Here is a 12,644-nt window from a genome sequence, read left to right on the forward strand (position 1 = left end):
CCCATGTGCACACAACAGATGTTGAAAGATGTGCCAGCACCTGCGTTACCATTATTGATCAAGGGAAAGCAGGTTTTTTGTTATGACTATATGGACTCGATGGAACGACTTTCTGAGACACGTCTTCCATCCCGCGAAGATTTTTTTCAATTCGCTTCAAGAAGCAGAACTTTCCGAAAGTGATTATAAACATGCTCAGAATGTTTGGAAAGTAGCTGGATGTCAGAGCCTGATGGACTATTTGTTGCTTTATGTAAAAGTGGATGTTGGCCTTCTATGTGATGTCTTCCTAGAGTGGAGAGGTATTTTGAAAACCCAGTGGAGGTTGGATATTGTAAATTATGTTAGCCTGCCAGGATTTGCCTATGACTCTTTTTTGTTAAAAACACAGCAGGAATTAGAGATGCTTAGTAGCCCACACATATATCATTGCATTCAAACAAATGTGCGTGGGGGCTACACAAGTGTTGTGCGTCGTTTTGTACGCACCAATAACATCTACACGAACCCTCAGTTTCATCCAAAACATGATAGAAACACTTTCCTTTCATATCTTGACTTCAACAGTCTTTATCCCACTGTAATGCAAGAGAAGTTACCATGTGGAGATATGAGAAAACTAGATGAGACAGAAATGCACTGGTTTTTGAGCGTTAGGGGGGCTAGGTCAATCAAGCAACCGATGGCGATTTTGGATACCTCATTCTGTGCAATACTGAGGCTGTCTCACGTGAAGTCATTGAGAAAACGGATGACCTCCCACTGACCATCAGAAGACACAATATCATCAATAGAGATATATCGTCAGCCGCACACGAATGGTATGAAGAAGAAAACCGTCCAGTACCGTGTAAGAACATAAAACAGATTGGAACACATGTTGCTCAGGAGAAAATACTGTTTGCTCTGTCCCTCTTAAACTGCTATTCAACTAGGCCGGGTTGTTAAAAAGTGCATGCTATTTATATGTTTAAGCAAAGCACTTTCTTGCGGACTTCATTCAGGATAACATAGAAGCCCGCAAAAGTGCTACTTGCCCTATCAAGAAAACTGCAATCAAGTGTATTTCAAACAGCATTTTGGTCGATACCTGATGAACGCGGACCAATATAGTGACGACATAGAAATTGTCACCAACCTCGAAAAGTTATTGAAGCTTTCCCGAAGACCTTACTTTAAACTCGTTGTACCCATCAATTATGTTCATTTATTAGTAGTTCGCCATAAGAAATATTCACAGGCGAATCATCCAAACTACATTGGCTACTAAGTCCTAGAGCTGTCCAAGCTGCGACTATATGATTTCTTTTACAGTATCATGAAGGCTCATTACGGGGATCGGGCGAAACTAGTGTATTGTGACACTGATTCCTTAATAACAGAAACTGAAACTCCTGATCTATTAACAGAGTACTCGCAGGAACCCTTTAAAAGCTATATAGACACAAGTAACTTTAGCTCCTCACATTCCTTGTACAACACAGACAACAAAGGCAAGCTCGGATTTCTCAAGTCTGAAGTGAGGGAAAGAACCATCTCAGAATTTGTAGGTGTAAGAACAAAGTGCTACTCCATCCCCATGGCAGACAGTGACCGGTTGAGTTCAGCTAAGAGCGTTCCAAAGCTCATAAAGAAAAAAATTGCTCATCAGCGATACAAAGACGTCCTATTCCAGAAGCAAACATTTACCTTTGGCTATCAGGGATTCACAGTGCGTAATGGACGAATGAGTACAGTAAAATATCCCAAGAGAGGGATATCTGTAGTTCAGGACAAAAGACACTGCTTTAGCACCTTGGAGTTACGACCTTACGGTCATCCCGATAATTCTACAGGGGTAGAGGAGGAGGAGGAAGAGAAGGAAGCTGTAATCATAATTTGACCAAATTCCAATAAACATTGAGTTTGTTTGACTTGTTTATATGTCCTTTATCAAAAAATGAATGAAAAAAAACAATAATTGTCTTAAAATTTATTCGATTTGTGGAAACATGTAGACAAAACGCGTCTATGTTTCGATCTGGCTCATATAAAAAAATTAAAAAAAGACTCGCGAAATGTGCGCGACGGCGGCAGCAGCGGGCCCTGCGGCGACATCATGCGACGACAGGATGCGACAGGATTGCGTGGGCTCGGGGCGGGGCGGGGCGGCAGCACGCTACCAAGTTATTCTAAAAGAGAAATGAGACACTGGATTTGTCTCTACTATGAACCGGACATGATAGTGTTCTTAGATAGTTATGCTCTCGACCTCAAATTATACTCTGATTATTTTAAATATATTGCTTACCCTGGGCTCAGGATATATAAAAATGCATTTCGACTTCAAAGCACGCGAAGCGATGTGTGCGGGGCTTATGTCGTGTACTTTGCCTACAATGTTTCACACTTGGGTGTAAGAGAAACTCTTGAAAAAATTTGTATGGAGTTTTCCAAGACCGAATATTCGAGGAATGATGAACACGTGATGAGATTCGCTTACAGCAAGTTTATAATGCCCGTATGACATCAAACATTTAACACGTGTTCATAAAAAGTAAGTATTGACTTTATTGATTTTTCATATTGAAGTGTATTACATTCCATGAAGCTATTCTCAGCATAAATAATTTTCTAGTTCCTTTATCGTGGTTTGTATAACACGCTTAAATCAGTGGTCTGGCTCCATACAGGACCTCACTCGTCACCACCACTAGCCCCAGTGCTGCCGCCCCGCCCCGCCCCGCCCCGCCCCGAGCCCACGCAATCCTGTCGCATCCTGTCGTCGCATGATGTCGCCGCAGGACCCGCTGCTGCCGCCGCCGCGCACATTTCGCGAGTCTTTTTTTTTATTTTTTTATATGAGCCAGATCGAAACATAGACGCGTTTTGTCTACATGTTTCCACAAATCGAATAAATTTTAAGACAATTATTGTTTTTTCATTCATTTTTGATAAAGGACAAATAAACAATTCAAACAAACTCAATGTTTATTGAATTTGGTCAAATTATGATTACAGCTTCCTTCTTCCTCCTCCTCTACCCCTGTAGAATTATCGGGATGACCGTAAGGTCGTAACTCCAAGGTGCTAAAGCAGTGTCTTTTGTCCTGAACTACAGATATCCCTCTCTTGGGATATTTTACTGTACTCATTCGTCCATTACGCACTGTGAATCCCTGATAGCCAAAGGTAAATGTTTTCTTCTGAATAGGACGTCTTTGTATCGCTGATGAGCAATTTTTTTTTCTTTATGAGCTTTGGAACGCTCTTAGCTGAACTCAACCGGTCACTGTCTGCCATGGGGATGGAGTAGCACTTTGTTCTTACACCTACAAATTCTGAGATGGTTCTTTCCCTCACTTCAGACTTGAGAAATCCGAGCTTGCCTTTGTTGTCTGTGTTGTACAAGGAATGTGAGGAGCTAAAGTTACTTGTGTCTATATAGCTTTTAAAGGGTTCCTGCGAGTACTCTGTTAATAGATCAGGAGTTTCAGTTTCTGTTATTAAGGAATCAGTGTCACAATACACTAGTTTCGCCCGATCCCCGTAATGAGCCTTCATGATACTGTAAAAGAAATCATATAGTCGCAGCTTGGACAGCTCTAGGACTTAGTAGCCAATGTAGTTTGGATGATTCGCCTGTGAATATTTCTTATGGCGAACTACAACTACATGACCATCATTGAGGGGTACAACGCGTTTAAAGTAAGGACTTCGGGCCAGCTTCAAAAACTTTTCGCGGTTGGTGACAATATCTATGTCTTCACTATATTTGGCCGCGTTCATCAGGTATCGACCAAAAATGCTGTTTGAAATACACTTGATTGCAGTTTTCTTGATAGGGCAAGTAGCACTTTTGCGGGCTTCTATGTTATCCTGAATGAAGTCCGCAAGAAAGTGCTTTTGCTTAAACATATAAATAGCATGCACTTTTTAACAACCCGGCCTAGTTGAATAGCAGTTTAAGGAGGGACAGAGCAAACAGTATTTTCTCCTGAGCAACATGTGTTCCAATCTGTTTTATGTTCTTACACGGTACTGGACGGTTTTCTTCTTCATACCATTCGTGTGCGGCTGACGATATATCTCTATTGATGATATTGTGTCTTCTGATGGTCAGTGGAGGTCATACTTTTTATCAATGACTTCAAGTGAGACAGCCTAAGTATTGCACAGAATTAGGTATCAAAAATCGCCATCGGTTGCTTGATTGACCTAGCCTACCCCTCCCGCTCAAATACCAGTGCATTTCTGTCTCATCTAGTTTTCTCATATCTCCACATGGTAACTTCTCTTGCATTACAGTGGGATAAAGACTGTTGAAGTCAAGATATGAAAGGAAAGTGTTTCTATCATGTTTTGGATGAAACTGAGGGTTCGTGTAGATGTTATTGGTGCGTACAAACGACGCACAACACTTGTGTAGCCCCACGCACATTTGTTTGAATGCAATGATATATGTGTGGCTACTAAGCATCTCTAATTCCTGCTGTGTTTTTAACAAAAAAGAGTCATAGGCAAATCCTGGCAGGCTAACATAATTTACAATATCCAACCTCCACTGGGTTTTCAAAATACCTCTCCACTCTAGGAAGACATCACATAGAAGGCCAACATCCACTTTTACATAAAGCAACAAATAGTCCATCAGGCTCTGACATCCAGCTACTTTCCAAACATTCTGAGCATGTTTATAATCACTTTCGGAAAGTTCTGCTTCTGAAGCGAATTGAAAAATCTTCGCGGGATGGAAGACGTGTCTCAGAAAGTCGTTCCATCGAGTCCATATAGTCATAACAAAAAACCTGCTTTCCCTTGATCAATAATGGTAACGCAGGTGCTGGCACATCTTTCAACATCTGTTGTGTGCACATGGGCTCGTTCCCAGTGCTGATGAATTGGTTCGCTAAAGCCGCGAGTGAACCAGACATAAAGACATACGTGTCAATAAATCTCAAGTCATTTATGATGACTTCATGGTATTTCTGAACTGAATGTTTTGGTCTTAGTTTGATTTTCAAAGCCAGGTAGCGTTAATTCACGCGGGATTAACGTCATGTCGTAATTCGCATTATGTGCAATGAGAGTGCGCTGCAATTTGTGATTTTTTTCATTTGAAGGTTGCATCTATTACAATAAGCTTCAATGTAATTGTTTCCTGATTTTTCATGGTCATGATGTTTTACTCCTTTACCTTTTAAAACCCGTATTTACAGAGAAGACAGTGAGTTTGTTCATTGTGACGTGCCGTATCTTCATCAGTCATATTGATTTTATTGTAGCCTTTAGAAAATTTTAGCTTCTTCCAGGAGTGTGGGTTCAGCTAATGTAAGTTCGTTCTATATTCAAAACAGTGTGAGATCAGCTAATGTAAGTTCGTTCTATATTCAAAACAGTGTGAGTTCAGCTAATGTAAGTTCGTTCTATAATCAAAACAGTGTGAGTTCAGCTAATGTAAGTTCGTTCTATATACAAAACAGTGCGAACGAGGGAAGAAAATATTTTGGATTTGTTGTTAACTAATAAAGAGGACATAATAAGCAACATTGAGGTTGGGGTTCATTAGGTAACAGTGATCATAAGGAAATTAAATTTAATATTAAATGGGAGGATAGAGTCAGCAGAAACAACACTTAATACCTGACTTCAGGAAGGCGGGCTTCGATGGTTTAAGAAAGTAACTGCAAAGGCTTAAGAGAGTAAGATCAGAAGTAGCTGAGAGCTTAAACCATAGGGTTCGTTATGTTGGGAGTATAGAACGTAAGAGTTCCTTTTCCTGGAGTTCACCATTGAATACGCGTTCATCTGGGAGGCTCTCCAACAATGTTTGAGCGAAACTGTAGGGATTCAGGAGTATTTATACCCTAATCAACAAGAAGATATCCATAAGGACGTGAATATACGGCATATTTATATATATCTACAAACTGGTTTGCCTTCTTTTCCGAATATTTGTCTGCCCAGACAGTGAATTTGAGATAAATCTGACTTATTTAACCCTCTCGCGCACGATGACGCATTTCATGTCATCAAGGGTAAAAGGTTCTGGCGGACGATGACGCGAAACGCGCCATAAAAGTAAATAAAAAATTATTAAAAATTAAGTTTTCGATGAAAGTGCGTCAAATTTGCAGTTGTTGGGATAAGTTTCTTAATAGTAACATATGGCAATCTTTCTAAGGAACGTAGATGAGGAGCTCTGAGTGATTTTTATTTGTTAGGATACTCTGACGAGAGAATAACATTCAGTTTTCTCGGTGTAACTCGGGAACTGATAGACGTATGAGGAATTTGAAGATACCATAAGAATCCTCACTAAATTCCGCTTCGGAACATATATTCGGCTAAAAAAGTTGTCCCACAAAATTTTGAGCAAGCAGCAGATTTCTCAAGAATCAGAGGGGAATGGAACACACACACACACACACACACACACACACACACACACGATCCCTTTTTCACGGAAAAAAGTAAACTCGATGCGGCAACGTCTAAGGTCATATGACACCGAAGAGCAGGCAGAAAATATAAAGAAATGCAAGTTGAGAAAAGAAATAAGAAGAAATAAGTTAAGAAATGAGATATAAGACATTAATTAATGAGTGTTTTTTATTTAGGCTACTCTGACGAGAGAAAAAAAAATCAGTTTTCTCGGTGTAACTCGGGAACTAATAGACGTATGAGGAATTTGAAGATACCATAAGAATCCTCACTAAATTCCGCTTCGGAGCATATAATCGGCTAAAAAAGATGGCCCACAAAATTTCGAGCTAGCCGCAGATTTCTCAAGAATCGGAGGGGAATGGAACACACACACACACACACACACACACACACACACACACATGATCCCTTTTTCACGGAAAAAGGTAAACTCGATGCGGCAACGTCTAAGGTCATATGACACCGAAGAGCAGGCAGAAAATATAAAGAAATGCAAGTTGAGAAAAGAAATAAGAAGAAATAAGTTAAGAAATGAAATATAAGACATTAATTAATGAGTGATTTTTATTTGTTATGCTACTCTGACGAGAGAAAAAAAAATTCAGTTTTCTCGGTGTAACTCGGGAACTAATAGACGTATGAGGAATTTGAAGATACCATAAGAATCCTCACTAAATTCCGCTTCGGAGCATATAATCGGCTAAAAAAGATGGCCCACAAAATTTCGAGCTAGCCGCAGATTTCTCAAGAATCGGAGGGGAATGGAACACACACACACACACACACACATGATCCCTTTTTCACGGAAAAAGGTAAACTCGATGCGGCAACGTCTAAGGTCATATGACACCGAAGAGCAGACAGAAAATATAAAGAAATGCAGTGTTTAGGGTTAGATGGCACCAAATAACCGGAGTAAAAAAAAATATATATAAGTTGAGGAAAGAAATAAGAAGAAACAAGTTGAGAAATGATAAATAAGAAGATAATGATGCAATACATCCAGCAAAAACTTAAATAATTTATCGAGTCTTACGTTCAATGGCGATTTTTTATTTTATTTTCGGACTTGCATTAGAGAGTAAATTCATATTTCAGCCTGGTCATTAACCTAATGTCCTTAACCTTTTCCGTGATTATAATCTCGTGGTCATTCGAGGGTCAAAGAAAGAGCTTATCTTAACCCTTCAAGTATCCCTTCTCCCGTCACCCCCCCCCCCTCCCTCCCTGCAGGGCACCCCTACTCCCGTCACCTTCTCGCTTCCGTACGCTAGTCCGAGAGGGGGGGAGGGGGGGGGGGGGGCAAAGGTAAAAGAGATGGGTGTGGGGGGTTAGAGGGGGGTCCAGATACCCCCTCTTCCGTAACCCCCCCGCTGACCCCCCCAACCCCCACTTCCAGTCCCCCCCGCTGAGGCAACCCCCACTTCCGTACATTTGTTACTACTGAAATGACTCCATGGTGTGGGCGAAATGACTCCATGGTGTGGGCGAAATGACTCCATGGTGTGGGCGAAGTGACTCCATGGTGTGGGCGAAATGACTCCATGGTGTGGGCGAAATGACTCCATGGTGTGGGCGAAATGACTCCATGGTGTGGGCGAAATGACTCCATGGTGTGGGCGAAATGACTTGTGGGCGAAATGACTCCATGGTGTGGGCGAAATGACTCCATGGTGTGGGCGAAATGACTTGTGGGCGAAATGACTCCATGGTGTGGGCGAAATGACTTGTGGGCGAAATGACTCCATAGTGTGGGCGAAATGACTTGTGGGCGAAATGACTCCATAGTGTGGGCGAAATGACTTGTGGGCGAAATGACTCCATGGTGTGGGCGAAATGACTTGTGGGCGAAATGACTCCATGGTGTGGGCGAAATGACTCCATGGTGTGGGCGAAATGACTCCATGGTGTGGGCGAAATGACTCCATAGTGTGGGCGAAATGACTCCATGGTGTGGGCGAAATGACTCCATGGTGTGGGCGAAATGACTCCATAGTGTGGGCGAAATGACTCCATGGTGTGGGCGAAATGACTCCATAGTGTGGGCGAAATGACTCCATGGTGTGGGCGAAATGACTCCATGGTGTGGGCGAAATGACTCCATGGTGTGAGCGAAATGACTCCATGGTGTGGGCGAAATGACTCCATGGTGTGGGCGAAATGACTCCATGGTGTGGGCGAAATGACTTGTGGGCGAAATGACTCCATGGTGTGGGCGAAATGACTCCATAGTGTGGGCGAAATGACTCCATGGTGTGAGCGAAATGACTCCATGGTGTGGGCGAAATGACTCCATGGTGTGGGCGAAATGACTCCATGGTGTGGGCGAAATGACTCCATAGTGTGGGCGAAATGACTCCATGGTGTGAGCGAAATGACTCCATGGTGTGGGCGAAATGACTCCATGGTGTGGGCGAAATGACTCCATGGTGTGGGCGAAATGACTCCATGGTGTGGGCGAAATGACTCCATAGTGTGGGCGAAATGACTCCATGGTGTGGGCGAAATGACTTGTGGGCGAAATGACTTGTGGGCGAAATGACTCCATGGTGTGGGCGAAATGACTTGTGGGCGAAATGACTCCAGGGTGTGGGCGAAATGACTTGTGGGCGAAATGACTCCATGGTGTGGGCGAAATGACTTGTGGGCGAAATGACTCCATGGTGTGGGCGAAATGACTTGTGGGCGAAATGACTCCATAGTGTGGGCTTATCAACTTGTGTGGAGGTCATTAAAGTGTGTTGCAGATTACACGAATAACAATATCAATAACAATAACGGTGAACATGATGGTAATAAGGAATATAATAAAAGATAAAAGCAACATCAACAATAAAGCCTAACCATTATATTCTCCTGTATTTTAAACCATTATATTCTCCTGTATTTTAAACCATTATATTCTCCCGTATTTTAAACCATTATATTCTCCCGTATTTTAAACGATTATATTTTCCCGTATTTTAAACCATTATATTCTCCCGTATTTTAAACCATTATATTCTCCCGTATTTTAAACCATTATATTCTCCCGTATTTTAAACGATTATATTTTCCCGTATTTTAAACCATTATATTCTCCCGTATTTTAAACCATTATATTCTCCCGTATTTTAAACCATTATATTCTCCTGTATTTTAAACCATTATATTCTCCCGTATTTTAAACCATTATATTCTCCCGTATTTTAAACCATTATATTCTCCCGTATTTTAAACGATTATATTTTCCCGTATTTTAAACCATTATATTCTCCCGTATTTTAAACGATTATATTTTCCCGTATTTTAAACCATTATATTCTCCCGTATTTTAAACGATTATATTTTCCCGTATTTTAAACCATTATATTCTCCCGTATTTTAAACCATTATATTCTCCCGTATTTTAAACGATTATATTTTCCCGTATTTTAAACCATTATATTCTCCCGTATTTTAAACCATTATATTCTCCCGTATTTTAAACCATTATATTCTCCCGTATTCTAAACTGTTATATTCTCCTGTATTTTAATCCATTATATTCTCCCTTTTCTCTTTCTTTAATACGTACAAACTAAGGTAAATATCAATCAACAAAGAGAGGCCAAGTTCATCATCTCTTCTCTTGTGTTCCTTTTCTTTTCCTTCGTTATTATATACAAACAAATAAGACAAACAACAATCAACCAAGACACGAAATCACTACCTTACATTGAGATCGTCGTCGTTGCTGTTATTTTGTTATTTAGGTGCAAATACAACAAGAGTTAACTCGGTTTCGGAGTCTACGTACAGTTAGTAATATAAGGGTTAGTTTTTTACATTTAATTCTACGGTGTTTCCCTGTTAGTTTCATTACTGGGGACGAGGTAAGGAAGGAATGAAGGAGGGAGGGAAGGGAAGGGAAGGGGGAAGGGAAAGGAGAAGTGGGGAGGGAAAGGGAAAAGAGATAAGATAAAGGGAAAAGAAAGGAGAAAGTAGAGAGAAAGGGAGAGAAAAAGGGAAGGGGTGAAGGAGAGGGAATTGGAGTGAAAGAGAAGGGAAGGGGAGCAGGGAGGGAAAGTGGAAGGGGAGGAGGGAGAGAAATGGGAAGTGGAGAGAGAGAGCGAGAAAGGAGAGAGGGAAAGGGGGAAGAAAGGGAAGGGAAAGTGGAGGAAAAGGGGGAAGAGATGCGGTAAAGGAGAGAAAGGGGAGAGAAAAGGAAGGGAAAGGGAGAAAAGGTGAGGGAAGGGAGATGAAAGAGGAGAGAAAGTGAAGGGAAAGGGAGAAGAGGTGAGGTAAAGGAGAGGAAAGGGGAGAGAAATGGGAGAGAAAGTGGAGGGAAAGGGGGAAGAGGTAAGGGAAAGGAGAGGAAAGGGAGAGAAAAGGAAGGGAAAGAGGGAAGAGGTGCGGGGAAGGAGATGAATGGGGAGGGAATGGTGAGGGAACGGGAAGAAAATTGGGAGGGGATGGGGTGAGGGAAAGGAGAGGAAAGGGGAGATAAAAGGGAGGGAAAACGGGAAGAGGTGAGAGGTGAGGAAAATGGAAGGGGAAGGAATAAGGGAAAGGGAAATGGGGTGAGAGAAAATGGAAGGAAAGGAGAGGAAAAGGGGAAAGAGGCAAGGGAAAGGGAAGGGAGGGGGAAGGAAAGGGTGAGAGAAGGAAAGGGAGGGGTGGTGGAGAGGGAAGGGAAAGGAGGGGAGGGAAGGAAGGGGAGGAGGAAGGAGAGGGGAGAGAGAAGGAAAGGGAGTGGTGGTGGAGAGGGGAGGGAAAGGAAAGGGAGGGAGGGAAGGGGAGGGGAAGGAACGAGGTAAGAGAAGGAAAGGGAGGGGCGTTGGAGAGGGGAGGGAAAGGGAAGGGAGGGAAGGAAGGGGAGGGGAAGTAAGGGTGAGAGAAGGAAAGGGAGGAGGAAGGGGAAGAGGAAGTAAGGGTGAGAGAAGGAAAGGGAGGGGTGGTGGAGGGGAGGGAAAGGAAGGAGGGAAGGAAGGGAAGGGGAAGTATGGGTGAGAGAAGGAAAGGGAGGGGTGGTGGAGAGGGGAGGAAAGGAAGGGAGGGAAGGAAGGAAGGGGAAGGAAAGGTTGAGAGAAGGAAAGGGAGGGGTGGTGGAGATGGGAGGGAAAGGAAGGGAGGAAGGAAGGAAGAGGAAGGAAAGGGTGAGAGAAGGAAAGGAGGGTGGTGGAGAGGGGAGGAAAGGTAAGGGAGGGAAGGAAGGAAGGGGAAGGAAAGGGTGAGAGAAGTAAAGGGAGGGGTGGTGGAGAGGGGAGGAAAGGGAACGGAGGGAAGGAAGGAAGAGGAAGTAAGGGTGAGAGAAGGAAAGGGAGGGGTGGTGGTGAGGGAGGAAAGGAAGGAGGGAAGGAAGGGAAGGGGAAGTAAGGGTGAGAGAAGGAAAGGGAGGGTGGTGGAGAGGGAGGAAAGGAAGGAGGGAAGGAAGGAAGGGGAAAAAGGGTGAGAGAAGGAAAGGAGGGGTGGTGGAGAGGGGAGGGAAAGGTAAGGAGGGAAGGAAGGAAGGGGAAGGAAAGGGTGAGAATGAAAGGGAGGGGTGGAGAGGGAGGGAAAGGGAAGGAGGGAAGGAAGGGAAGAGGAAGTAAGGGAGAGAGAAGGAGAGGGAGGGGTGGTGGAGAGGGGAGGGAAAGGAAAGGGAGGGAAGGAAGGGAAGGGGAAGGAAAGGGTGAGAGAAGGAAAGGGAGGGGCGGTGGAGAGGGGAGGGAAAGGGAAGGGAGGGAAGGAAGGGAAGGGGAAGGAAAGGGTGAGAGAAGGAAAGGGAGGGGTGGTGGAGAGGGGAGGGAAAGGTAAGGGAGGGAAGGAAGGGGAAGAGGAAGGGAAAGGGAGGATGAAAAGGGGGGAGTTTGATTAGAGAGGAAAGGGTAAGGGAGGAGGGAGGGGGGAGGGAAGGGAAGAGGTGAGGGAGAAGGGGAGGGGGAAGGAGAAAGCAAGAATAAGGGAGAGAAGAAGAATTAGAGAAAAGAGAACAGGAAGAAGATTAAGAGAGGAAGTGAGAGAAAAAAGGAAGAAGAGAAATATTAGTAAACAAAGAGGAAAAAACAAAAACCAAAACCTCACCTTTCCGATCCCACAGGAGAAGGAGGAGGAGGAGGAGGAGGAAACATGGAAACATGGACTAGCAGGCAGCAGAAAGCCTGTTGGGTCATTAGTAGGCTGCCTGCATTCAGTGATTTAATCAATCCGTTTGCCATAGGAGTGGCTTTCAGGGAAGGATTAAAGCACTTGTGTACCTACTTTTTTTTTTTTTTTTT

This window comes from Eriocheir sinensis, unplaced genomic scaffold, assembly GCF_024679095.1.
Source record: "Eriocheir sinensis breed Jianghai 21 unplaced genomic scaffold, ASM2467909v1 Scaffold64, whole genome shotgun sequence".
In the NCBI taxonomy this organism is placed as follows: Eukaryota; Metazoa; Arthropoda; class Malacostraca; order Decapoda; family Varunidae; genus Eriocheir; species Eriocheir sinensis.